General features: G+C 37.8%; 1 protein-coding gene and 1 non-coding gene across 2 annotated transcripts in view; both read right to left on the bottom strand.

Annotated features, from left to right (window-relative positions):
* The window catches only part of USH2A (usherin), a 940,802-nt gene that overhangs the window by 447,582 nt on the left and 467,824 nt on the right, over positions 1–25,396 (bottom strand). The window lies entirely within an intron of this gene.
* TRNAC-ACA lies at positions 2,026–2,097 on the bottom strand. The gene has a single exon. It is a non-coding gene; the product is annotated as a tRNA-Cys (tRNA).

Genomic DNA, 25,396 nt, shown 5'->3' with positions numbered 1-25,396 from the left:
ATAATGAGGGATGATGCTTCCTAATTTCCCCTTCTCTCACTGGCTGGTTAGAGCAAAAGTCTTCCATACTAAACTCCTTAGGCTGACAGCATTCTTAGCCAGCAGTCTTGAGTCTGGCTTTCTGAGTCTCTCTACCACTTAATTTTTAATAAATTATGGTATGTTTAGCCCAAAGTTATTTTTCTTGGTTACTTTTATAATAACATAACCTTACACGCATGCACACACACACACACACTAACATCCCACCCATTCTTCTACTTTGCCTCTGGACAGTAAGAAATAGAATTAGGAAATCAGTATCCAGCTTTCAATTTTCATAAACGCTTTTATCTCACAAACCAAAGAGAAAGACCTGAGATAACATTACAGGAATATTATCTGAGAAACTTCAATCATATAACTTAGCTAAATTTTTCCTACAAATCTGGGGCATTTTCCCTCAGTCTTAGAAGGATGGTTGATACTCATGTGGATTAGTTTGCAGGAGGCAGAGATCACCTACTTGAAGTGAGGGCAGTAAATAAGTGAAATATGAGTATTAGAACTGAGACTCATATGTATATGCAGATTGATGAAATCTGTGAAATTTTGAGATAAATCTGTAAGTATATCCATCTATCAAAAAGGAGACAGCATTTAGATGGGTTTTAAAGCAGTAGCGTCAGAGGGAGCAGACATTCTGCATGGGAAGAGTTGGCAAAGGGCATTGTTGTAGAATAATTCAGCACAAGCTTGGTTAAAAATGTTTAGACTTAGGTCAACAAATTTCAGTTTAGCTCAGGTGCAGGACATACAGAAAAAGTAAAGAAAATAAAGCTATAAAGACAGTTTGGGGCGTTTTTGGAAAGACCACTGGATTCCTGGTTGATAACTCTGTAGTGATGATGCAAAGGACCCACACATAATGGAGCCAGGCATTGGGAAATCCTTGTCTAGTTCTGGCACAGCCCTTAGTCTACATGGATTTAGGGAAAACACCTGCCCTCCCTGGCTCTTGGTTTCTTCATCTGTAAAAAGAGAAGTTAGAGTTTGATGCTGTGAAAGGTTAAACTCTACCGAATGCCTATTTTTCTAAGAAAACTTAGAAATAAGTTGTAAACATCCAGAATATTGTGATAAAAGTTTTTACTTCTTAGATATTTGCTCTGAACATTACAGCGGCTTGGAGAGAATCATCTGTTTCATTCTCCATAAAATGCTCTTGCAATTTAATTTGGAATGAAATGATAAGCAAACTGTCCTGCATATAAGGAGAGAATGTGTAAAATAGCCACAATGGGTTCTCAGCATGTAAACTGTAATGTTAGAGTATAAATATCTTTTTAAAATTATGCTTCTATATCAACTTGTAAAAATACAATGTATCATAAGCAACCTCTGCATTTTTAGAAGCTGAAGAAGTCTTCGATGTCACAACTAGAAGTAGATTGGCCCCTTGTAAGATTTCTACCAAATCGTCTATCCTTGAGTCATTTCCATAGAATGACAGATTTTTCTCTTTAAAACAGTAATTTTCAAAGAGGAATCTGTTGACATTCCTTCAGGAAAAACACTTATTTTACAACTTCACACTATGACAGTGTCTAACATTTTTTCTGAATTAATTGATATTTTACTGATGATTTTTCAAAGGAGTATACCTGTGACGATTAGTTTTATGTGTCAACTTGGGTAGGCTATGTTGTCTACTTATTAGGTCAAGTGAAAGTGAAGTCACTCAGTCGTGTCCGACTCTTTGCGACCCCGTGAACTGTAGCCCACCAGGCTCCTCCATCCATGGGATTCTCCAGGCAAAAATACTGGAGTGGGCTGCCGTTTCCTTCTCCAGGGGATCTTCCCAACCCAGGGATCGAACCTGGGTCTATCGCATTGGAGACAGATGCTTTAACCTCTGAGCCACCAGGGAAGCAAAGAAAAGAAAGAAAGCCGCTCAGTCGTGTCCAACTCTTTGCAACCCCATGGACTGTAACCTACCAGGCTCTTCTGTCCATGGGATTTTCCAGGCAAGAATACTGGAGTGGGTTCCCCACCCAGGGATTGAACCCGGGTCTCCTGCATTGTAGGCAGACACTTTACCATCTGAGCCACCAGGGAAGTCAAGGTTAGTTTAAATGTTACTGTGAAAGTATATTTTAAATGGGATTAACATTTATAATCAGTTGACTTTAAATAGAGCAGATTACTCTCCACAATGTAGGTGAGTCTCATCCAATCAGTTGAAGGTCTTAAGAGCAAAGACTGAGGTTTCCCAAATAATAGGGAATTATGCCTGTAAATTATATCATAAAAATTCTACCTGAGTTTCCATCCTGTTGCTGTGCCCTGTGGATTTTAAACTCAAGGCAGCAACATCAAATCTTCCTTGGGTCTCTTGCCTGCTGACCTGTCCTACAAATTTCAGACTTTCCCACAATCACCTGAGCCAAATTCTTAAGATAAATTTTTCCGCCTCACTCTCTTTTCTGCCCTCACTATTTTCTCCTTTCCTCATTCTCTGTTTTTCTAACTTCAGTACAGAAGGGTCCCAACTGGAGTGTAAGATATGTATATATTTCTTTGGATCTGTCCAGCAGGGTGGGTAACCAGCACTCTGTATCAGAAATGGATAGCAGTATTCTTGGCACTAGGGGTAGGTTTGGAAATCATAGAAAGAGGGAACAAATGTGTGTGTACTATGGATTCAGATATATCTGAGTATTCAGAACAATTCATGAGATGGTCCAACAGGAGTCAGTGTTGAAAACTGGGAAACATTTTTAAGAATTCACCACTGAAGAAGCTGGCATGTTTTGGTTCTCAGAAGAGAGAGATTATTTTCAAAAGAGCCTTATGTTTGTTTACTTAGACTTGTCTTGCTAAACTTTTTAAGATACTGGAATGCATTCAGCATTCCTTGAGGACTCATTGACCCAGAGGGATGGGATGGAGAGGGTGGTGGGAGGGGTATTCAGGATGGGAACACATGTACACCCATAGCTGATTCATGTCAATGTATGGCAAAACCACTACAATATTGTAAAGTAATTAGCCTCCAAATAAAATAAATTTAAAAAAATACAAACCTTAAAAAAAAAATAAATCAGAACTTACATTATTGAAAAAAAAAAAAAAGAGAGTGATGCAAGGAATAAAGCCATTCTTTCACCACCACTGATACCAGGAGGAAGAGGAATACCAGCAGAGTACAATGATAGAGAGTATAGGATCCATCTGGGACAACCCTACCTGGAAGAGTAATCTCAGTGCCCACTCGTGCCTGGGGGAATCTAAGGTGGCCCCTGGTGGGCAACTACTTCACCCGGGAGTAGACTCAGTACCTGGTGGAGTGTCAGTGGAAGATTAGCGCACCTCTGATGCCCAGGTATGGTGATGTTTATCTAGATCAGGGCCATGGACATGCCTAGTGCAGTTACTATGGCACTTGGCCAACTGATGTCAGGCTTGATCCTAAGTCCATGTGAGAAAACCCATATGGCTCCACAGATATGTGAATGGATTAGTTTGCAGGAGGCAATGAAAAAATGAAATACGAGTCTTAGAATTAAGAATTATTTGTATATTCAGATTAACGAGATCTGAAGTAAATCTAAACTAAATCTACCTATCTACCTATGTATCCATTCATCCACCCAGCCATCCATTAATCTATATCACCTCTAGAGTATAATCACTGAGGGCTCACTGTGTCACACCTGGTGCTTTGGGACTCTGTATGTTTCTTAGATGGACAGTGTCATCAGAGTATAGATTCAGGAGATGAAAGTGAAAGCAGGTACAATTTACAGGTGATAAAAGGGGAAAATTGGTTCTCTTTCCTTTTTTTTCATATAACCCCAAGCTGAAGCTCCAATACTTTGGCCACCTGATGTGAAGAGCTGACTCACTGGAAAAGACCCCCATGCTGGTAAAGATAGAAGGTAAAAGGAGAAGAGGGTGGCGGAGGATTAGATGGTTAGATAGCATCACCAACTCAATGAACATGAATTTGAGCAAACTTGGGGAGATAGTGAAGGACAGGGAAACGTGGCATGCTGCAATCCATGGGCTCCCAAAGAGTCAGACATGACTTAGCCACTGAACAATAACATATAACCCCAAAACAACCTTCTGCCCTTTTCCTCTCCAAGACTGCTCAAAACAAATAAAACGCCAAATGAAACTAAAACAAAGAAAACCAAAACAAGACAGATTAAGACATGGTCATTGAAGTTGAGAGAAAATAACACAGCCTTATTTGAGTAATAAGATAAAAAGATAAGATAGAGAAAAACATATTAACTATATTTTACAAAAGTAAGAAAATATGGTATAATGATATAGATATGAGGCAATATATCTGAATCTAGGATGGCTTGGCTATATGTAATATAGCAAAAAAAAACATTAGCATTGCATTTATATGTAAATCATTTAAAAATATCTGACAATAGAATAACATTTATTTGTTAATTACAAATAATGTTAATAAACATGACTATGAGAAACGCTGGGCTGGAAGAAGCACAAGCTGGAATCAAGATTGCTGGGAGAAATATCAATAACCTCAGATATGCAGATGACACCACCCTTATGGCAGAAAGTGAAGAGGAACTAAAAAGCCTCTTGATGAAGGTGACAGAGGAGAGTGAAAAGTTGGCTTAAAACTCAATATTCAGAAAACGAAGATCATGTCATCTGGTCCCATCACTTCATGGGAAATAGATGGGGAAACAGTGGAAACAGTGTCAGACTTTACTTTTTTGGGCTCCAAAATCACTGCAGATGGTGACTGCAGCCATGAAATTAAAAGACGCTTACTCCTTGGAAGGAAAGTTATGACCAACCTAGATAACATAGTGAAAAGCAGAGACATTACTTTGCCAACAAAGGTCCATCTAGTCAAGGCTATGGTTTTTCCAGTGGTCACGTATGGATGTGAGAGTTGGACTGTGAAGAAACCTGAGTGCTGAAGAATTGATGCTTTTGAACTGTGGTGTTGGAGAAGACTCTTGAGAGTCCCTTGGACTGCAAGGAGATTCAACCAGTCCACTCTAAAGGAGATCAGTCCTGGGTGTTCTTTGGAAGGAATGATGCTAAAGCTGAAACTCCAGTACTTTGGCCACCTCATGTGAAGAATTGACTCATTGGAAAAGACTCTGATTCTAGGAGGGATTGCGGACAGGAGGAAAAGGGGACGACAGAGGATGAGATGGCTGGATGGCATCACCAACTGGATGGACGTGAGTCTGGGTGAACTCTGGGAGTTGGTGATGGACAGGGAGGTGTGGCGTGCTGCAATTCATGGGGTCGGACACGACTGAATGACTGAACTGAACTGAACTCATGCCATTATATGCATAATGATTTGCATTTTCCTAAGGCTTTTTTCCCAATACAACCAGTTATTTACATTTTGGGGGTAAAATTATGGCACCCCACTCCAGTACTCTTGCCTGGAAAATCCCATGGACGGAGGAGCCTGGTAGGCTGCAGTCCATGGGGTCACTAAGAGTCGGACACGACTGAGCGACTTCACTTTCACTTCTCATTTTCATGCACTGGAGAAAGAAATGGCAACCCACTCCAGTGTTCTTGCTTGGAGAATCCCAGGGACGGGGGAGCCTGGTGGGCTACTGTCTATGGGGTCGCACAGAGCCGGACATGACTGAAGTGATTTAGCAGCAGCAGCAGCAGTGTATATGCAGATATTAAAGAATTAAACTAGTACACTGTAAAGAGTACCACATGAAAAGCAAAAGTCTCCCTCATATTTCCAATTCAGAGTATTTAAAATTTTAAATACTAGGACAAGAGACTTTGAAACAAACCAAAACTATTATGGTAGATTTCACTGATAAAGCTGATGTTGACTGTTTCTAAGTTTGGTTAATAACCATGTGATCAAATTCCTTTTTTTCCCCTTTGATATAATTGTTATTATGTAAAGCAATCTCATGGATGGAGGAGCCTGGTAGGCTGCAGTCCATGGTGTTGCAAAGAGTCGGACACGACTGAGCGACTTCACTTTCACTTTTCACTTTCATGCATTGGAGAAGGAAATGGCAACCCACTTCAGTGTTCTTGCCTGGAGAATCCCAGAGACGGGGGAGCCTGGTGGTCTGCCATCTATGAGGTCGCACAGAGTCGGACACGACTGAAGCAACTTAGCAGCAGCAGCAGCAAGACCCACTACAAAAGCAGGGAGGCAAACCTTGCAATACTACTGGATTGTGTTCCAGTGCACAAAAATAAGGAAAAATAGAAAAGGAATCAGCAAAGACTTGGGTTTGAGTTTTCTGTCTTGATTTGTGTAAATGTGAGTGAATCACTGAAGTGTTAGGCATCACAATATTATTTGTAACATCTCTACTTACAATTAATGTGAAAATAAAATAAGACAAACAGCCATAAGAGCATTTTATAAAGAAGAATGCATTACACAGGTAAGATATAACAATTTTAAACCATGAACAACAGCACAGGCTAATGGATTCTTTTAATTTAGATGCACTCCCAAGAATCACAGATACAGCAAATAACATACTTTAAAAATAGTTATCCTATAATTATCTAAAGGTCAGATAAAAAATTTCAACTAAATCTAAAGCATATAGTCCATTTAGGGAAAGGAAGTATATTTATATGACAATACACACATTCAGAAATAGTTTTCTGTTGGCATTTATTTCTCTATTCACTCCACAAATATTTGTCAGGCATCATCTGCTATGTGCATCTACTATGTGTTTTCTATGCTGAGATTCAGCACATAAGATGTGTACAAGATATTTTCAGATATCTCTTTTGAACTAGACATCACGTTGGGTTACATTTTCCAAACTTCAAAGATGCTATGCTTTTTATGGTGTAGATATTTATTGCATAACCATGATTCCAAACCACTTTAATTTTTATTACTTCAATAAACTACAATATAAAATGGTAAGTGATTTGAGAAGAATATTTGTGCAAAATTACAAATGATCGTGCATCTCTTGCAATGAAGACAGATAGTTATAAGAGGAACTAATTTAGTGAATAACTAAAATTCCACTGATTAAGACGAAATTACAATGAGGATATTAGCACCAGAACACTTATAGACATAAAATGGAAGATAATGTATTAGTGTTAATATTTTACTGTAGAATATTTTACTACTGGCCCCCAAATGCTGACATTTTCAGGTTCTTAATTTTTCATCATATTATACAGTAAATCACATCTAAAAATAAATTATGAGAATATTGATGAAATATAAATGCAAGTATTTGTTTATTCATGCTACGATACCCATCTGACAAAGGGGAAAAGATCAATTATATGTATCTGTTTAATTTGCCTTAGAGCCATCATCTGTCTCTTTACATTTGGTGAATAGCTTCACTATTACTAAAATTGTAATGAACTTTTCTCAGATTTTCCATGCTAGTAATTTTACAAGATTTCTATTTCCTTAATCACACTGTAAAATATTCCTAAATACTTTGATTACTGTTTAATGTTAGTATCTATAAACTAACTTTATTTACAGCACATAGTTTAAAATGGCCTATTTCTTTACCACGATAGATCAGAATACCACCATCATTAAAACAAAATAGTTGAAAAGATATGAAAGCCAAACTTCAGTTTTTATAAAATGATTTTTCAGAGGAAGAATCTGCTAGATGCTGAATGAGAAATGTGTACTCAAAAGTTTGTGGGAGTTCAGTTTACACTAAAAGTGTGTTGCTTTATGGAAAACATTTATTTGATTTATATTTTAAAAACCAAGCTTAACTTTAGAGCAGTGATTCAGCTGCAAGGGAAATCTCTTAAAATTATCTATATAGTCTTTTCAACACCCCAAGTTCCAACCTAATAGAATTTATGACCAGCATCATCTTGATTTTTGCATAATAGAGCCACACAACTGGCAGAAAGTGACTTTCTAACCTCTCTACATGGAGTAGATATTCAAATATTTGCATGTTTCGTAGTATATCCCTAGAAGTTGTTGAACTTGTATACATTTCTACAATAGGGTGTAAAAAAAGTAGAGGCCAGTATAGGAGTATCATCTTTGCAAAATAATCTTTAAAAGTTGGGATATATGAGGCTAACTTCCTTAAGCTCTAGTGGAATTTGGTGCTTTTGTTTTTTTTTTTTTTACTTGAACTCTTTTTCTACTGTTCTAGATTTGAATGCAACTGGGTAGTATAGTAAACATGAAAACGGGATATTTAACCAAGCAAACAGGATGATTTTGTCTAAGTCATGGGTCATTTACTAACACTCAGCTGAAATCTGCCACTTATAGTAAAAACCACAGTTTTACGTTTAAAATATGTATCAGTCTTTTGCTTGTGATTATATGGGATTAAACTGCATAACTACTTTAAAAGTTCTAAACGACTGATCAATTTTTACATCCTTTCATATAATCAAATGAGTCATATTTATAGCTATGGGATGGTACCTCTCAGGGGTTTTCCACAAATTGTATGCTTATGAGACTCGCACAGTCTGTATAGCTGTGTGATCTGAAAAATAAGAAGCAAATATTTTCCCAGTGGATGTCAAGCACTGAGGTCACGTGTCATTTCTCTAATACCAACCAACTTGTCTGACTCAGTCTCAAGTTAGTCTGTCTCTGAACATCCCTTCGAATACCAGTCTGGCATCCTGACAAATCGTCCACATAACAATATCTAGTTTTCACATAAATAAAAAAATTGATGTATTCATTCTGAAAACAATCTTTATTATTCCTTTATGATATGTGTGTGTGCTTAGTTGCTCAGTCATGTCTGACTCTTTGTGACCCCCTGGACTGTAGCCCACCACGCTCCTCTCTCCATTGAGATTCTCCAGGCAAGAATACTGAGCCTCCCATGTCTTCAGGATAGATAGAACATGAAAGATACAGATCCTGCCCTCAGGGCCTCACAGTCTAGTGATAAAGATGACTAAGTCACTCAAAAATTCCAGTAGAGTAAGCTGAATGATGGTAAAGCATCTGCTTGCGATGCGGGAGACCTGGATTCAATCCCTGGGTTGGGAAGATCCCCTGGAGAAGGAAATGGCAACCCACTCCAGTATTCTTGCCTGGAAAATTCCATGGACAGAGGAGCCTTGTAGGCTATGGTCCATGGGGTCTCAAAGAGTCAGACACAACTGAGTGACTTCACTCACTCACTCAAGCTAAATGACATGAGAAATGGGAGCCCAGAGAGGAAAATTGTAAGCCATATGTCTACATGCACTCAACATTTGGCAAACTAAGATCATGGCATCTGGTTCCATCACTTCATGGCAAATAGATGGAGAAACAATGGAAACTGTGACAGATTTTATTTTGGGGGGTTTCAAAATCACTGCAGATGGTGACTTGAGCCATGAAATTAAAAGACACTTGCAACTTGGAAGAAAAGTTATGACCAACCTAGACAGCATACTAAAAAGCAGAGACATTACTTAGCCAGCAAAGGTCCATCTAGTCAAAGCTATGGTTTATCCAGTAGTCATGTATGGATGTGAGAGTTGGACTATAAAGAAAGCTGAGCACCGAAGAATTGATGCTTTTGAACTATGGTGTTGGAGAAGACTTTGAGAGTCTCTTGGACTGCAAGGAGATCCAACCAGTCCATCCTAAAGGAAATCAGTCCTGAATATTCATTGGAAGGATTGATGCTGAAGCTGAAACTCCAATACTTTGGTCACCTGATGCAAAGAACTGACTCATTGGAAAAGCCCCTGATGCTGGTAAAGATTGAAGGCGGGAGGAGAAGGGGATGACAGAGGATGAGATGGTTGGATGGCATCACTGATTCAATGGACATGAGTTTGCGTAAACTCCGGGAGCTGGTGATGGATAGGGAGGCCTGGCATTCTGCAGTCCGCGGGATTGCAAACAGTCAGACATGACTGAGCGACTGAACTGAACTGAACATGCACCATGCCACTCTTTAGTCAAACACTAAAATATTATCTGAGCCTCTTGCATGAATGGATGAATGAATGAATAAGTGGATGAATGTAAAAGAACCACAAATAAGCATTCTTAAAAATATTTTATTCTAATATTCTTTTAGGTTTTACTTCCCAAAAACAGGAAAGAAGGAAGGAAGGAAAGATGGGAGGGAGGGAGAAGGGAGGAATAAATATTTATTGAATTTTCATTACCTTGGTGTGCAGTTATGTTCTATCATCTCATAGTATACCTACTGCTGGGCTTCCCAAGCGGTGCTTGTGGAAAAGAACCTACTTGCCAATGCAAGAGACATAAGAGAGGTGGATTTGATCCAGATCCCTTGGAGGAGGGCATGGCAACCCACTCCAGTATTCTTGTCTGGATAATCCCATGGACAAAGGAGCCTGGTGGGCTCCTTGGGACTATAGTCCATGGGACTGCAAAGAGTCATACACAACTGAAGTTACTTAGTACGCATGCATACCTACTGTTATGGGCTGAATGATATCCCTGCCAAAATTCATACATTGACTCTCTAAACCCAGTAGCTCAGAATGTGACTATACTTGGATATGGAGTCTTTAAAAAGGTGATTACATTAAAATGAAGCTGTTAGCATGGGTCTTAATCCAATCTGACTGGTGTTTTTATAAGAAGAGGAAGGGTGGACACAAAGACACCAGGGATACATGTGCAGAGAGGAAAGACATGTGAGGACAGGGCCAGAAGGCGGCCATCTGCAAGCCAAGAAGAGAGGCCTCAGGAGAAACCAAACCTGCTGACACCTTGATCTTGGAGTTCTAGCAGGAAGGACTGTGAGAAAATAAATTCCTGCTACTTAAGCCACTGGTCTGATTTTTTGTCACAGAAACTCTAGCAAACTACCATTTCTGTTGAGTAGATTAAAAGGATATGTTATCCTTTCAGGTCCATAGCTAATTGAAACAGGGATGATATGAGGTCATCCAACATAAAAATTCCAGTTCATGTTGGGTAACTTTTCATTACTGACTTTAAAGAAAGGGCTCTTTCCCATCAATAGTACATTCTACAGACCTATATTTTCTACATTTATCTCCTCAATTTATGAGTACTGAATATTAAAAAGTTCTCATTTAACATAAGTAGCTTGCTTTAAAATTTAAAAACTAAAGCTAACATTTGAATAAGAGACATTTAGTTGACATGTTGTTGAACATTTAGTTGAACACATTGATAATGTGATGAAGATATGAATGTTGTATTAATATTTTGACACCACTGAATGTTATTAATAATGTAATGGAATTTTCCATTATTCTTTCACTTTAAATTTAGTTAAGATCTGTGATCTGGGAGTCAAAAAGTTAAAGCACCAAAATTTTAGTTCTAGCTTTGTCATTAACTAGTTTTATGATTCCAGGCATATCAATTAGGTTTTCAGAATCTCTATTTCCTCATCTGTCAAATGGAAATAAAATCATTTAATGTTTATATATCATTTGGTAGGCTCATAGAAGCTAGAACATGAGAAAATATTTTGAAATTATAAGTTATCAAGAAAAATATCAGGAAAACTATCTGTTCTTGGGATGAGAAAAATGTTTTTAATTTTTTTTTAGTATAAGAAAGAAGCTATGAAGGAAAGTATTTCTAGATTTCACTACAAGTTTAAGCAAAAAAAGACTTTGAAAAACTACCATAAATAGGAAAAAATATACAAAAAAACAAAATAGAAAAAAGAATTATAGTGCCATGAAATGGCAAGAATACTTCATGGTAAAAAATATTTACAAAAGAGGAAGAAGAATATATATCTTTAATACAGAAAATCATTTGGGGAATTAATTTTTAAAAATTAAAAATATGTACATATAAAATATTACATAAAGGGATGTTGGCATTACAATACTCATTATAACAGAGAAAATTAGAAATAATTCATATATTGTAATGATTAACTTAAATAAATTGTGAAATATTTAAAAATACTGTGCAGTCACTGAAAGCACAATTTTTGCAAAGAACTTAACAATCTGGTACTATGATCACCATGTATTATAAAGTGGTAAAAGACTGTAAAAGAGTTTGACCCAGAGATATGAGTATATATGTACTCTAACAAAACAAGATTAGAAAATAATAAACGTATAAGACAAAATATAATTAGTAATTGTCTCTGGTAGGTGAAATTGTGGGCAATTTTTCTCTTGTATTATTTTCCAAATTTTCATTAATATTTATAATCTATCATTTTTATCTTTATATTTTACAATTTATCATTTTATCTTTATATTATACTTAATTATCAATGTTGTCCATTCATATATACATCTTATTTATCAATTATGCAGTTCCCTTCCAGGAGCTTAGCAATTATTACACATTTTTGTATACCCCCAGAGGTAGTCTAAATAAAATAATCAAATATACAAATGTTCGTGGTGTATAGATATGTTTTTAGGCATGAGTACTTACAATACACTTTGAAGAAGCTACCATACTGGTAAAGCTCTGCTCATTCTATTAAATGACTATGTAATCACAATAAAACAGTGTACATATTAGTTGTTAGCCATAACTTATTTAAGTAGTCTTCTATGATGTTCATTAGGCTTTTAATTTATACTATGTTGCATTATGCTATATTACACTATAGTACTGAAGTATGTTTGCATATGGCTAGAAAAATCAGTAACTTTGAAAAAATATCATAATAAAATGTAAAATCTTCAAGATGTTTGGGATACTATCTACTATGTTTTGTTTTGGTTTTCTTATTTTTTTTTCCTTTTTGATTACTTCAAAAGTAAAGTTTTGATTAGTTCTATTACTGTTATATCAGTTCAGTTCAGTCACTCAGTCATGTCCAACTATCTGTAAGCCCCATGGACTGCAGCATGCCAGGCTTCCCTTTCCATCACCAACTCCCAGAATTACTCAAACTCATGTCCATCAAGTCGATGATGCCATTAACCATCTCATCCTCTGTTGTCCCCTTCTCCTCCCACCTTCAATCTTTCCCAGCATCAGGGTCTTTTCCAATGAGTCAGTTCTTCACATCAGGTGGCCAAAGTATTGGAGTTTCAGCTTCAGCATCAGTCCTTCCAATGAATATTCAGGACTGATTTCCTTTAGGATGGACTGGTTGGATCTCCTTGCTGTCCAAGGTACTCTCAGGAGTCTTCTCCAACAACACAGTTCAAAAGCATCAATTCTTTGGCACTCAGCTTTCTTTATAGTCCAACTCTCACATCCATACATGACTACTGGAAAAACCATAGCTTTGACTAGACAGACCTTTGTTGGCAAAGTAATGTCTCTGCTTTTTAATGTGCTGTCTAGATAGGTCATAACTTTTCGTCCAAGTAGCAAGCGTCTTTTAATTTCATGGCTGCAGTCACCATCTGCAGTAATTTTGCAGCCCCCAAATAAAGTCTGTCACTCTTTCCACTGTTTCCCCATCTATTTGCCATGAAGTGATGGGACCAGATGCCATGATCTTAGTTTTCTGAATGTTGAGCTTTAAGCCAACTTTTTCACTCTCCTCTTTCACTTTCATCAAGAGGCTCTTTAGTTCTTCTCCACTTTCTGCCATAAGGGTGGTGTCATCTGCATATCTGAGGTTATTGATATTATTCCCAGCAATCTTGATTCCAGCTTCTGCTTCATCAAGCCCAGCATTTCACATGAGGTACTCTGCATATAAGTTAAATAGGCAGTGTGACAATATACAGCTTTGACGAACTCCTTTCCTGATTTGGAACCAGTCTGCTATTCCATGTCCAGTTTTGTTGCTCCTTGACCTGCATACAGATTTCTCATGAGGCAGGTAAGGCGGTCTAGTATTTCCATCTCTTAAAGAATTTTCAAAAAAAAAAAAAAATGAATTTTCCATAGTTTGTTGTGATCCACACAATCAAAGGCGTTGGTATAGTCAATAAAGAAAAAGTAGATTTTTTTTGGAATTCTTGCTTTTTTGATGATGCAGCGGATGTTGGCAATTTGATCTCTGGTTCCTCTGTCTTTTCTAAATCCAACTTGAACATCTGGATCTTCATATTCATGTTCTGTTGAAATCTGGCTTAGAGAATTTTGAGCATTACTTTGCTAGTGTGTGAAATGAGTGAAACTGTGCAGTAGTTTGAGCATTCTTTGGCATTGCCTTTCTTTGGGATTGGAATGAAAACTGACCTTTCCAGTCTTGCGGCCACTGCTGAGTTTTCCAAATTTGTTGGCATATTGAGTGCAGCACTTTCACAGCATCATCTTTTAGGATTTGAAATAGCTCAACTGGAATCCCATCACCTCCACTAGCTTTGTTCATAGCGATGCTTCCTTAGGCTCACTTGACTTCGCATTCCAGAATGTCTGGCTCTAGGTGAGTGATCCTACCATCGTGGTTATCTAGGCCATAAAGATCTTTTTTGTTTAGTTCTTCTGTATATTCTTGCCACTTCTTCTTAATATCTTATGGCTCTGCTAGGTCCATACCATTTCTGTCCTTTATTGTGCCCATCTTTGAAATGTTCCCTTTGTATCTCTAATTTTCTTGAAGACATCTCTAGTCTTTCCCATTCTATTCTTTTCCTCTATTTCTTTGCATTGATCACTGAGGAATGCTTTCTTATTTCTCCTTGCTATTCTTTGGAACTCTGCATTCAAATGGGTATATCTTTCCTTTTCTCCTTTGCCTTTAGCTTTTTTTTTTTTTTTCCTCAGCTATTTGTAAGGCCTCCTCAGACAACCATTTTGCCTTTTGGCGTTTATTTTTCTTTTTGCATTTTCTTTTTATTGTTATATATCCACCAGGTTTAAACTAGCTAACTGAAACTAGAGTTTAAACAATGTATGACTGAGAACTTAAAGATTCTGTAAAGTTGACAACTCTGTCTTCAGCAATTCTTTTAGTGCCAGGAAAAGATAGATCCTATTTTAAAATGTATATGTTGAATATACACAAATTAATTGAGATATGACATTTAAGCTGTTTAGCTACAAAACTGATATCACAGTGTAGTGCATTCCTAACTGTATCAGAAGGGCTCTGAGATGTCCTATGCAGATGACAAAAATAAAGACTGAATGGCCCTTCTTCAATACATAAAGGTAGAAAAAATTCTAAATATTCATTCCTTAATTTGGAAAAAATCCCATACACTGATAAATTTGAGGGTCTCAGAAATGGAAGGAAATAAATTTAAACATAGAGATTCAATTTTAAGAAAATAAAACTTCAGGGAAATTCTCAAAAGAAAGAACACTGGTACACAGCAAAGCTGAATGATTTTCAAGGAGACATATTACTAACTGCATTCACACAAAAATTACATATAAAAGTAAAGTTGAGCCTTTCTGGCAGTAAGATTCCAATATTTGTAAATATAACAAATTTTAGAGCCAAGACTCCACACTTGGGGTGGTGCTTCAGCTCAGATGAGTTCCTCTGGGGCTGTATTTTTTTTTTTTTTTCCTTTTCTTTTTATAGTACCCATGTCTTGTCTTTGGTTCCAAAGTTGGACATAGAATCCAAGATGGGCAAATCAGGATTCTTCCTCTGTATGCTTCAGCCTGGTTGAGGGATTTTTCCAGGCAGTAGGGTATGAGCTCACAGTTACTGCTGACTATGTTCTCCAGTCCATAGAGAAAGATCACACTTACAACAGGGAATGAATCCCTTGTAGCTCAGATGGTAAAGCCTGCAATGCAGCAGCCCAGGGTTCAATTCTGGTTTGGGAAGATCACCTAGAGGACAGTGTGGCAACCCATTCCAGTATTCTTGCCTGGAGAATTCCATGGACAGAAGAGGCTGGCAGGCTACAGTCCATGGGGTCGCAAAGAGTCAGACACAACTGAGCAACTAACACACACATGAAACCAGAAAGAAAAAAAAAAAAAAAGAAAGAAAGAAATAGTTGGATTTCTATCACTTGCAATGGAAAATCTCAGCACTCAAGTACATATATTTACTTTGTAAAACTAAGAATGAATGACAATCACTGCTTTTGAAGCAGTCAAACATTAGCCATGGATAAAATCAAATATATTGTAAAAGGCATTTCTTTCCAATTTAAGATAGCTATCAAGCACTTAGGAGAATGAATAAAAGCATTTTCTTTCCAATTTCATATCTGAGTCATTCTTTCACAAAGAGAAGTATCCTATGCTTTCCTGGGCATTAATTTTTTGTATCTATGATACAAAGATACTATTCTGAAAGTAATTTATAAAAATATTAAGAGAATTTTATTCTTTATGGAACTGAAGCATTCACATGGACAGTGAGAAATACTGACAAAAGTAAGATATGAAAAGAGACTACTTTGAATTTAATTTCTGCCTTTTTATTCTTATTATATATTCAATACAACTAAATTCCCCTAATATCTCTGATGTCTATGTACTGAGTACTTCTTTATAGCATTTAGAGCTTTGGACTTTTTAATCCCTGTCTTTATTTTTAGAGAAAGAGCACTCTAATAATCTGAGACTATAGAGTCTGTTAATAGTGGTATTCTCCCATAGTTTGTTGAATTTTCTAAATCGGATAGAATGACAAAGACTCTAAAGCTTATCCAGATGTGGTTTTATAATGATGTCACTAGGCTTTATTCCATAATCAAGGCCCCTAAAAATATAGTTTTAGCCTTTGTATCAGCAACAAGGTTAATGGAATATGCACCAAGGGTAAATACTTTAGCAGATTGTGTCATCAGGAAATATTTAAACACCATTTAAAAGGATTTAAAATAAGTAGATTTTATTTTACACTGACTAATGCACGGAAATATAATACAATAGAGCTGTTAACAAATAAACCTAATGCTTTTCTCTCCTCCTCTCCTCGCCCTTGTACCATCTGTATTGTTAAGTCCAATTAGCTTTCTGCATTTGGAGTTCTAAATTACTATTCCTTTCGCCCACTGGAGACAATGGTTGCATAGGTTTAGCTGTGACTATTTCAGAGTAAAGTCATATTTCAGTCATTTAATTTTAAGACAGATAAGCTCATGCTGTATCATCACTTAAATGGTTCTCCATTGCCTCAGAACAAAGATAAATGTCTCAGCATTCCTATAGCACCTTTGATGATCTGACTCCCACTTTGCCTCTATTCTTGATCGCTTCCTTAGGGTGCTTAGTCACATCAAACTGTGTGTTATTTAATTTTCATGAGATGCTCATTCATATCTCTGTGCTGTTGACTATTCCACTGTGGTCCTTGGGTCTGACTGTCCTTCAGCTCTGAAATGCTACTCTAAAGCCTGTAAAAATTCACCTCCTCTGTGGTACTTTATCTTCCTGATAAATTACCTCTTCCTTTGTTCTCTCCTGTTACAGAAAATACCACAGAGGGAACAGCTTTATGTTTAGTTGTGTATCTTTCCCTCCAAGAAACTGAACCAAGAATGCTTTGAGAAAAAAGCAAAAATATCTTAATCACATATGTAACATCCCACCTCTGATTTATATCTTGTACACAGTAGATGCTCAACTAATTTTCTGAATTAAACTATGTAGTTCAGAGACATGCCCCCAGGGGATGTTTGGCATTCAGTTCAGTTCAGTCACTCAGTAGTGTCCAACTCTTTGCGACCCCAAGGACTGCAGCATGCCAGGCTTCCCTGTCTATCACCAACTCCTGGAGCTTGCTCAAGTTCTTGTCCATCAAGTTGGTGATGTCATCCAACCATCTCATCCTCTGTCATCTCTTTATCCTCTTATGCTCAGTTTTTGCCAGCATCAGGATCTTTTCCAGTGAGTCAGTTCTTCCTATCAGGTAGCCAAAGTATTGGAGCTTCAGCTTCAGCATTAGCCCTTCCAATGAATACTCAGGACTGATTTCCTTTGGGATTGATTGATTTGATCTCCTTGAAGTCCAAAGGACTCTCAAGGGTCTTCTCCAACACCACAGTTCAAAAGCATCAAGTTTTCAGCGCTCAGCTTTCTTTATGGTCCAACTCTCACATCCATATATGTTTGGCATTAAGAGTCTTTATTATGATTTAACAATAATATTATTACTTCTAAAGCCAAAAGTATGTGTTCATGGATCATTTATTCTTTAAAAAAATAAAAAAAGTTGTGAGCACTAACTATTTTCACATGCACTATCACATGTAATTCCCACAGTAAGTCTCTGAAGTAAGTACTGTTATTTCCATTTCACCAGGAAACCAAGGCTTATGAAAGTCACACCTGCATAATTCTGCCTCTGAACTTTGTGGTAGGAAGACTTCTAAAAATGAAACTAGTGACTCGCACCTTACAGGAATTCCTCCCATTTGAGGGTGGGTGGCAGCTATGAATGTGAGGACATGTCATTCCCATGATTACCTTACCTTATATGAAAAAAAAAAAGATCATCCTGGAATGCCCAATCTAATTATTATTGCTTTTAAAACTGGAGTTTTCTCTAACAGGTAGGAGAAGAAGTCAGAGGTTCAAAGGATGTAAGGATTTGATGTAAGAGATAATCTGCTTACTGGCATAGATGGAGGCAGGAGAGCATGGCCTCTAGAAGTTAAAAGCAGCCCCAAACTAACAACCAGCAAGGAACAGTGACAACAGCCTTTACCAGAGCCTCCAGAAGAGATGCTCAACTGCCCAAATTCTTGATTGTAGCTTTGAAAGGCCTTAATGAGGAACCCAGCTGGGTTGCCTAAAACAAAACTCATTTACTAGCTCATGGTTCTTTAAGTATTGTAATAGGAAGTTTGGGTGGATTTAGCTGGGCATCAAAGAATTGATGCTTTTGAATTGTGGTGTTGGAGAAGACTCTTGAGAGTCTCTTGGACTGCAAGGAGACCAAACGAGTCAATCTTAAAGGAAATCAGTCCTGAACGAAAATGACCCGCTAGTGTTGGACGGCTTCCAGCGGGGGTGCGGGATGGCATGATCTCATCACAGGGACAGAGGCACTGGCACCAGCAGGTCAGGAAGGTCCCCCTTGGCATAAACCCTCTTGGAGGTCACCATTAACCCTAGCATAGAGCCCAAAGAACCCAGGGCTGGGTGGCTGCAGGCTAAATAACTACCAGGGAAGGAGTGCAACCCTGATGGCTTCATCAGCAGATAACTGGATTAAAGCTTTACTGAGCAAGGCCCTGTGCACCAGAGCAAAACTCAGTTTTTCTCAATGCCAGTCCCTCCCATCAGGAAGCTTACACAAGCCTCTTAGCCTCAGCCATCAGAGGGCAGACAGAAGAAGCAAGAAGAAGCACAGTCCCACAGCGGCTAAAACAAAATCATATTACAGAAAGTTAATTATGATGAAAAAGCAGAAAGTTATGTCCCAGATGAAGGGACAAGATAAAACCCCAGAAAAAAACAACTAATGAAGTAGAAGACATGCAACCTTCCAGATAAAGAATTCAGCAAAATGATAGTGAAGATGATCCAGGATCTTAGGAAAACAATAGAAAATATGCAAGACATGTTTACCAAAGACCTTCAAAACTAAAGAACAAACGAACAGAGATGAATAATACACTAGAAGGAATCTAGAGCAAAATAACTGAGACAGAAGAACAGGCAAATGACCTGGAGGCTGGAATGGTAGAAATCACTGCCACAGAACAGAATATAGAACAAAGAATGAAAAGAAATGAAGACAGCTTAAGAGACCTCTGGGACAACATGAAACGCATCAACATTCTCATATAGGGGTCCCAGAAGGAGAAGAAAGAGGGAACGGACCTGAGAAAATATTTGAAGAGATAATAGCTGAAAACTTACCTAACATGGAAAAGGAAATAGTCAACCAAGTCCAGGGAAACACAGAGAGTCCCAGGCAGAATAATCTCAAGGAGGAACATACCAAAACACATAGTAATCAAACTGATGAAAATTAAGGGCAAAGATAAATGACAAATAACATACAGGGGAACTCCCATCTGCTTATCAGCTGATTTCTCAACAGAAACTACAAGCCAGAAGGGAATGGCATGATATATTTAAAATGATGAAAGGGAAGAACCTACCACTAAGAATACTCTATCCAGAAAGACTCTCCTTCAGATTTGATGGAGAAATCAAAAGCTTTCCAGACAAATGAGAGTTAAGAGAATTCAGCACCACCAAACCAGCTCTACAGCAAATGCTCAAGTATCTTCTCTAGGCAGGAAACACAAGAGAAGGAAGAGACCTATAGAAAATAAACCCAAAACAATTAAGAAAATTGTAACAGGATTGATATATATAGATAATTAGCTTAAATATAAATGGATTAAATGTAATAACCAAAAGACACAGACTGGTTGGGCAGATGAAAACGTACATGTATGTACTTCCACTTACCACATCACTGTGCTTGACCGCCACCCCCCCAAATTCTGTGTAATTAATTTATATTGTTAAGTTAATCATGTTCCCGTTATGGCTTGCAATTGTAATTATCTTCTATTTTTTTTCTGGCTATTGATTTTGAAAACTGATAAACATGTTTTACTATTTTGAAAAAAAAGAAAGCAACCAAGCCTGTGGTACTTTGTTACAGTGGCAATAAGAAACGAATAAGAAACAAATATGCCAACTTAGCATCTTGTCTCTCTTTAATTCTTACAGAATTCTTAGTTCACTCAGGATGCTCAGCTCAGTTCTTCATTTACCAGCCTTCTTTCAAGCCAGGTGTGGCTAGGTGACTATGTTCTGGTCAATGAGATATAAGCAGAGGTTGTGCACATTTCTGAGAAGGCTCCTTAAACAACAATAGAGAACCAAGGTGTACACTTTTGCTCTTTCACGTTTCCTGCTTTCTGCCTGGACTACATCTGTGAAGGCTGACGTTCTAGCAGCCATCTTGGAAACATAAGGTACAACAGAGGCCTCCATCCCTGAATGGCTGAACCAACACTTCCAGATTTCTCATTACATTTTTTCATGTTGAAAAAAAAAAAAAAAAAAAAGATTGGATGTTAGAAATAAAGACTAAAATCCAGGTCTTTATTTCTGGCAAAAGGGTGCATAGCATTATAGTTAGTAACACTGATACTAATACTATTTATGTTCTCAGTAGCATTTCTGAGATGAGACGCTCAGGCAGAGGAATGTGTTTTATGAGAAGTGGCAGATATAGTGAATTTCATTTTAGGGAATTAGAGTAAAATGCCTGGAGCAGGAGGGTCCAATATGGTGGACAGAAAAATATTCGTGGCTTAGGAAAAATGTCTGGATTGGAGATGAGGACTGAGTCATCACAGGGATATTGTGTGAAATGTTCCAAGAAGAACCCTGAGATAAATCAACATCTGTGGTTGGAAGGAAAAGAAAAGGCTAACACACCAGAGCTTGAGCAGTAACAGAAATTGAGAGGGTGGGTGTTGCAGACACTGGAAGCAGAATGTTCTGTGATGGAAAAAATGATCAACAATCTGTCCAAGAATCATGAAATAAATTGGCTTCATGTTCATCCTGGCTCTACAAGAATTTTGATAGCCTGGTGAGAATCATTTCAACTGAGTTGTGAAGTCATAATGGACCCTGTGGATGGCGAGTAGGTTTAATTTTGTGCCCTCTAAAGACATGCTCAAGTCGTAGCCCTCATACCAGTGAATGTGACCATGTTTGGAAATAGAGCCTTGGCAGATATGATCAAATTAATAGAAAGTCATATTGGATTAAGGTGGGCTCTAAATCTAACATGACTGCTGTCCTTATAGGATGAGAGAAATCTGGACACAAGGAGGATACCAAGGGATGAGACAGGTGGAGACTGGAGTGATGTAACTGCAAGCCACAGAATGCCACCAATTAGCCACAGAATACCACAAAATTAGCCACAGAATGCCAGAGATTGTAGTGACCATTGAAGGCTGGCATAGGCAAGGAAGAAGTCTCAAAGGGAGCAGAGCCCTACTGACACCTTGATACAGGACTCCAGACCACAAGATAATACATTTCTGATGTTTTAGGCATCCCATTTGTGGTATTTTGTGATTGCAGCTCTAGGAAACATATATAGAGATTAGGAGGCAAAGAGAGTGAGCCAGTGGAGGTAGGAACTGTGAGGATGAAGTTGAGAAAGGCAAGGCTGACATCATAAGTGGAAGATGAAACTCAAAGACATGTTTGTCTTTTTTTCCCCTCCACACGTAAGAGACCTGAGCCTATCATATCCTGACGGAAGAAGCTAGAACACGAGGAGAGAGAAAGACACAGGAAATGTCAGGCTACCAGACAGGACCTCAGCAAGGTAGGAGAAGGAGGTCTAGAGAGGGATTAGCCTTTTGCAGGGGCATGAACACTCTTTCCTTGTTTCCTAAGAGAAGAAGGAAAACATTGGTTCTGCCATAGGAAAGGTTCTATGACAGAAAACTGAGGAATCCCATCCAAGAGCTTTACTCTGAGGTGATTTTTTGATGATGGCATTATATTCTGACCAGCATGAGGTGATAACTTATTGTTGTTTTCATTTCCATTTCTCTAATAATTAGTAATATTGAGCATCTTTTCATGTGTTTTTTAACCATCTGTATATCTTCTTTGGAGAAATGTATATTTAGGTCTGCTAAAAATGGGACCTCAGAGACCAATTCACGTCTACTTAAAATGGCTTAAGAAGAAATGGCTAGCTTTAGGGAAGAGTCAGCTTTCACTTATTTAAAGAAGATGTAATAAATACACTATAAAGAGTATGAATCCTTCTCTAACCATTTCTCACTGAAATATAAGCTCCATGAAGACAAGGCCTTTGCATGTTTTGTTATCCATTGGCTCCTCAATGTTTAGAAAAGTATCAAGAGTCTACCTCATAATATTCATGATGATATTCATTAATAACATTTAATAATCTTCACTGAATGAATGAACCATTCCGGATAAAAGTGATTATCTTCTTTCTAAATAAGTTTCATTGCTTCATGGGATATATCAATTTTTATATTGACGTTTAACAGGTGCCTTATATTTTCTAATATGTTTGAGGCATTTGAGAGAGTTTTGTAACAGTGTTAATCACAGTCATCAAATACATAGAATAGAATTTCAGGATGAATTGTATACTCTCAAAATTCATAAGTTGAAATCCTAGCCCCCAGTACCCGAGAATCTGACCTTAAATGGAAATACAGTCACTGCAGTTGTTATTGTTAAGATGAAGGCATCAGGGTGGCCCCTAATCCCATATGACTTGTGTTCTTATACAAAGAGGAATTTTGCACACAGGCAGCACACAAGGAGAATGCTATGTGAAGATGAAGGCAGAGATTGGGGACATGCTTCTACGAGTCACAGAACACTAAAGATCGCCAGAAAACCACCAGAAGCTAGGAAGAAGCATGGAACAAATTCTTCCTTATAAGCCATCAGAAGGGACCAACCCCAACACCACCTTGATCTGGGACTTCCATGCTCTAGAATTGAGACAATCGATTTCCGTTGTTTAATCCATCCAGCAATACTCTATTATGGCAGTCCTAGCAAACCTACACAAGTAGTTTAACCAAAAAATAATTCACTACATATTGGATAATTAAATGAAAAATTCCATGAAGCTACAGGAACAGCCTTCCTCATTAAAACTGTTTAGCACATTTAGCATATTAATTACTTCTGAATTATGCATCGGTGTTTGTTGTCATTTACTTTAAAATATTAATTTACTGAATCTCAGTGTTTCTTCAACTTTCAATTCATTTCAACTCAATCCAATAAGAGATTATCAGATGCCAATTGGGTTCTTATTCCTATGGTACCTACTATAGAGATTATGAAATTAAGCAGTATGAGAACCATACTCAATGTATCTATACTTTTCTTCAGAATCAAGGTCTATTGCCTTTAAAATAAGTTAATATTGCTAGAAAGAATGCATTCAAGTGACAAATTTATAGGAAAATGATATGAAAGAATCTGTGAATCGAAGGAACATGTGGAAATTGAGGTAGGTCATCAAATACGTGTAACCCTTTGATGGGTGTAGATGGTGCTAGAGGTATGGAGAATGCCACACTTGATACTGGTTAAAGGAAATGAGTAAGCTGATCAATCTAATTAGATATCAAAATACATACTGCTGCTGCTGCTGCTAAGTCGCTTCAGTCATGTCCAACTCTGTGCGACCCCATAGACGGCAGCCCACCAGGCTCCCCCGTCCCTGGGATTCTCCAGGCAAGAACACTGGAGTGGGTTGCCATTTCCTTCTCCAGCACATGAAAGTGAAAAGTGAAAGTGAAGTCGCTCAGTCGTGTCTGACTACTAGCGACCCCATGGACTGCAGCCTTCCAGGCTCCTCCATCCATGGGATTTTCCAAGCAAGAGTACTGGAGTGGGGTGCCATCGCCTTCTCCAAAATAAATACTAGAGAGAACTAAAAGATAAGTGTTGATAGGTGAATGCAATCAGAGTCCTGACATACCCATCTTTTGACCAATTTTGTTATATATATATATATATTAAAATGAGAAAAATACTACAAAAATTCAGCTCTATAATAACCGAACTGTAGTAAATTTAAAAGATAAAACAACTCATTCAGAGACAAGGAAATGAAACGCTAGAATCCCATTCCTGGGAGATAACCACTGTTAAGACTTTGGTGTATATTCCTGCTGCTACTGCTGCTGCTGCTAAGTCACTTCAGTTGTGGCCGACTCTGTGTGACCCCATAGATGGCAGCCCACCAGGCTCTCCCATCCCTGGGATTCTCCAGGCAAGAACACTGGAGTAGGTTGCCATTTCCTTCTCCAATACATGAAAGTGAAAAGTGAAAGTGAAGTCGCTCAGTCGTGTGCAACTCTTAGCCATCCCATGGACTGCAGCCTACCAGGCTCCTTTGTCCATGGGATTCTCCAAGCAAAAGTACTGGAGTGGGGTGTTCAGTGGTAAGTGATGTTCTTACCTTTGTTCTCATCACCTTCTTCCCCACCCTGCAATGCCCAAAGCCCATGTGCTGCTCCCAGGACCAAAGCTCCCTGTTTACCCTTTGCCTTCTCCTAGACAGACATATTCATATATGTATGTATACAAATCCATGTAAAAATAGATACATGTATATACTCATATATTTTTCTAAAATAGATTCACATAATACATGCCATTAAATATTTAACACCTTTCTACATTGTTAAATATTATATTTTATTAAATTTTAGAATATAGTTGATTAATAATGATGTGTTAGTTATATCAGCTAACTGGTATACTCGAAGTGATATAGTTATATACATACAAGTATTCATTCTTTTTCAAATTCTTTTCCCATTTAGGTTATTACAGAATATTGAGCTGAGTTCCCTTTGCTATTCAGTAGCTCCTTGTTGGTAAATACCGTAGTGAAATGTTCTTCTATAGCACTGTAAGGTGTGTGGCCACACAAGATTCCATTAGTGGATATGTAGAAGTTTTTTCCTGGTGTATACAGTCCAGTGATTTCATTTGCTAAGTTCTAAACCAGTCCATTCTAAAGGAGATCAGTCTTGGGTGTTCTTTGGAAGGAACGATGCTAAAGCTGAAACTCCAGTACTTTGGCCACCTCATGCG

Source organism: Bubalus bubalis, chromosome 5 (genome assembly GCF_019923935.1).
Source record: "Bubalus bubalis isolate 160015118507 breed Murrah chromosome 5, NDDB_SH_1, whole genome shotgun sequence".
NCBI classification, from domain to species: Eukaryota; Metazoa; Chordata; class Mammalia; order Artiodactyla; family Bovidae; genus Bubalus; species Bubalus bubalis.
The sequence above is the reverse complement of the archived record's forward strand: the minus strand, read 5'-3'. Positions and strand labels throughout refer to the sequence as shown.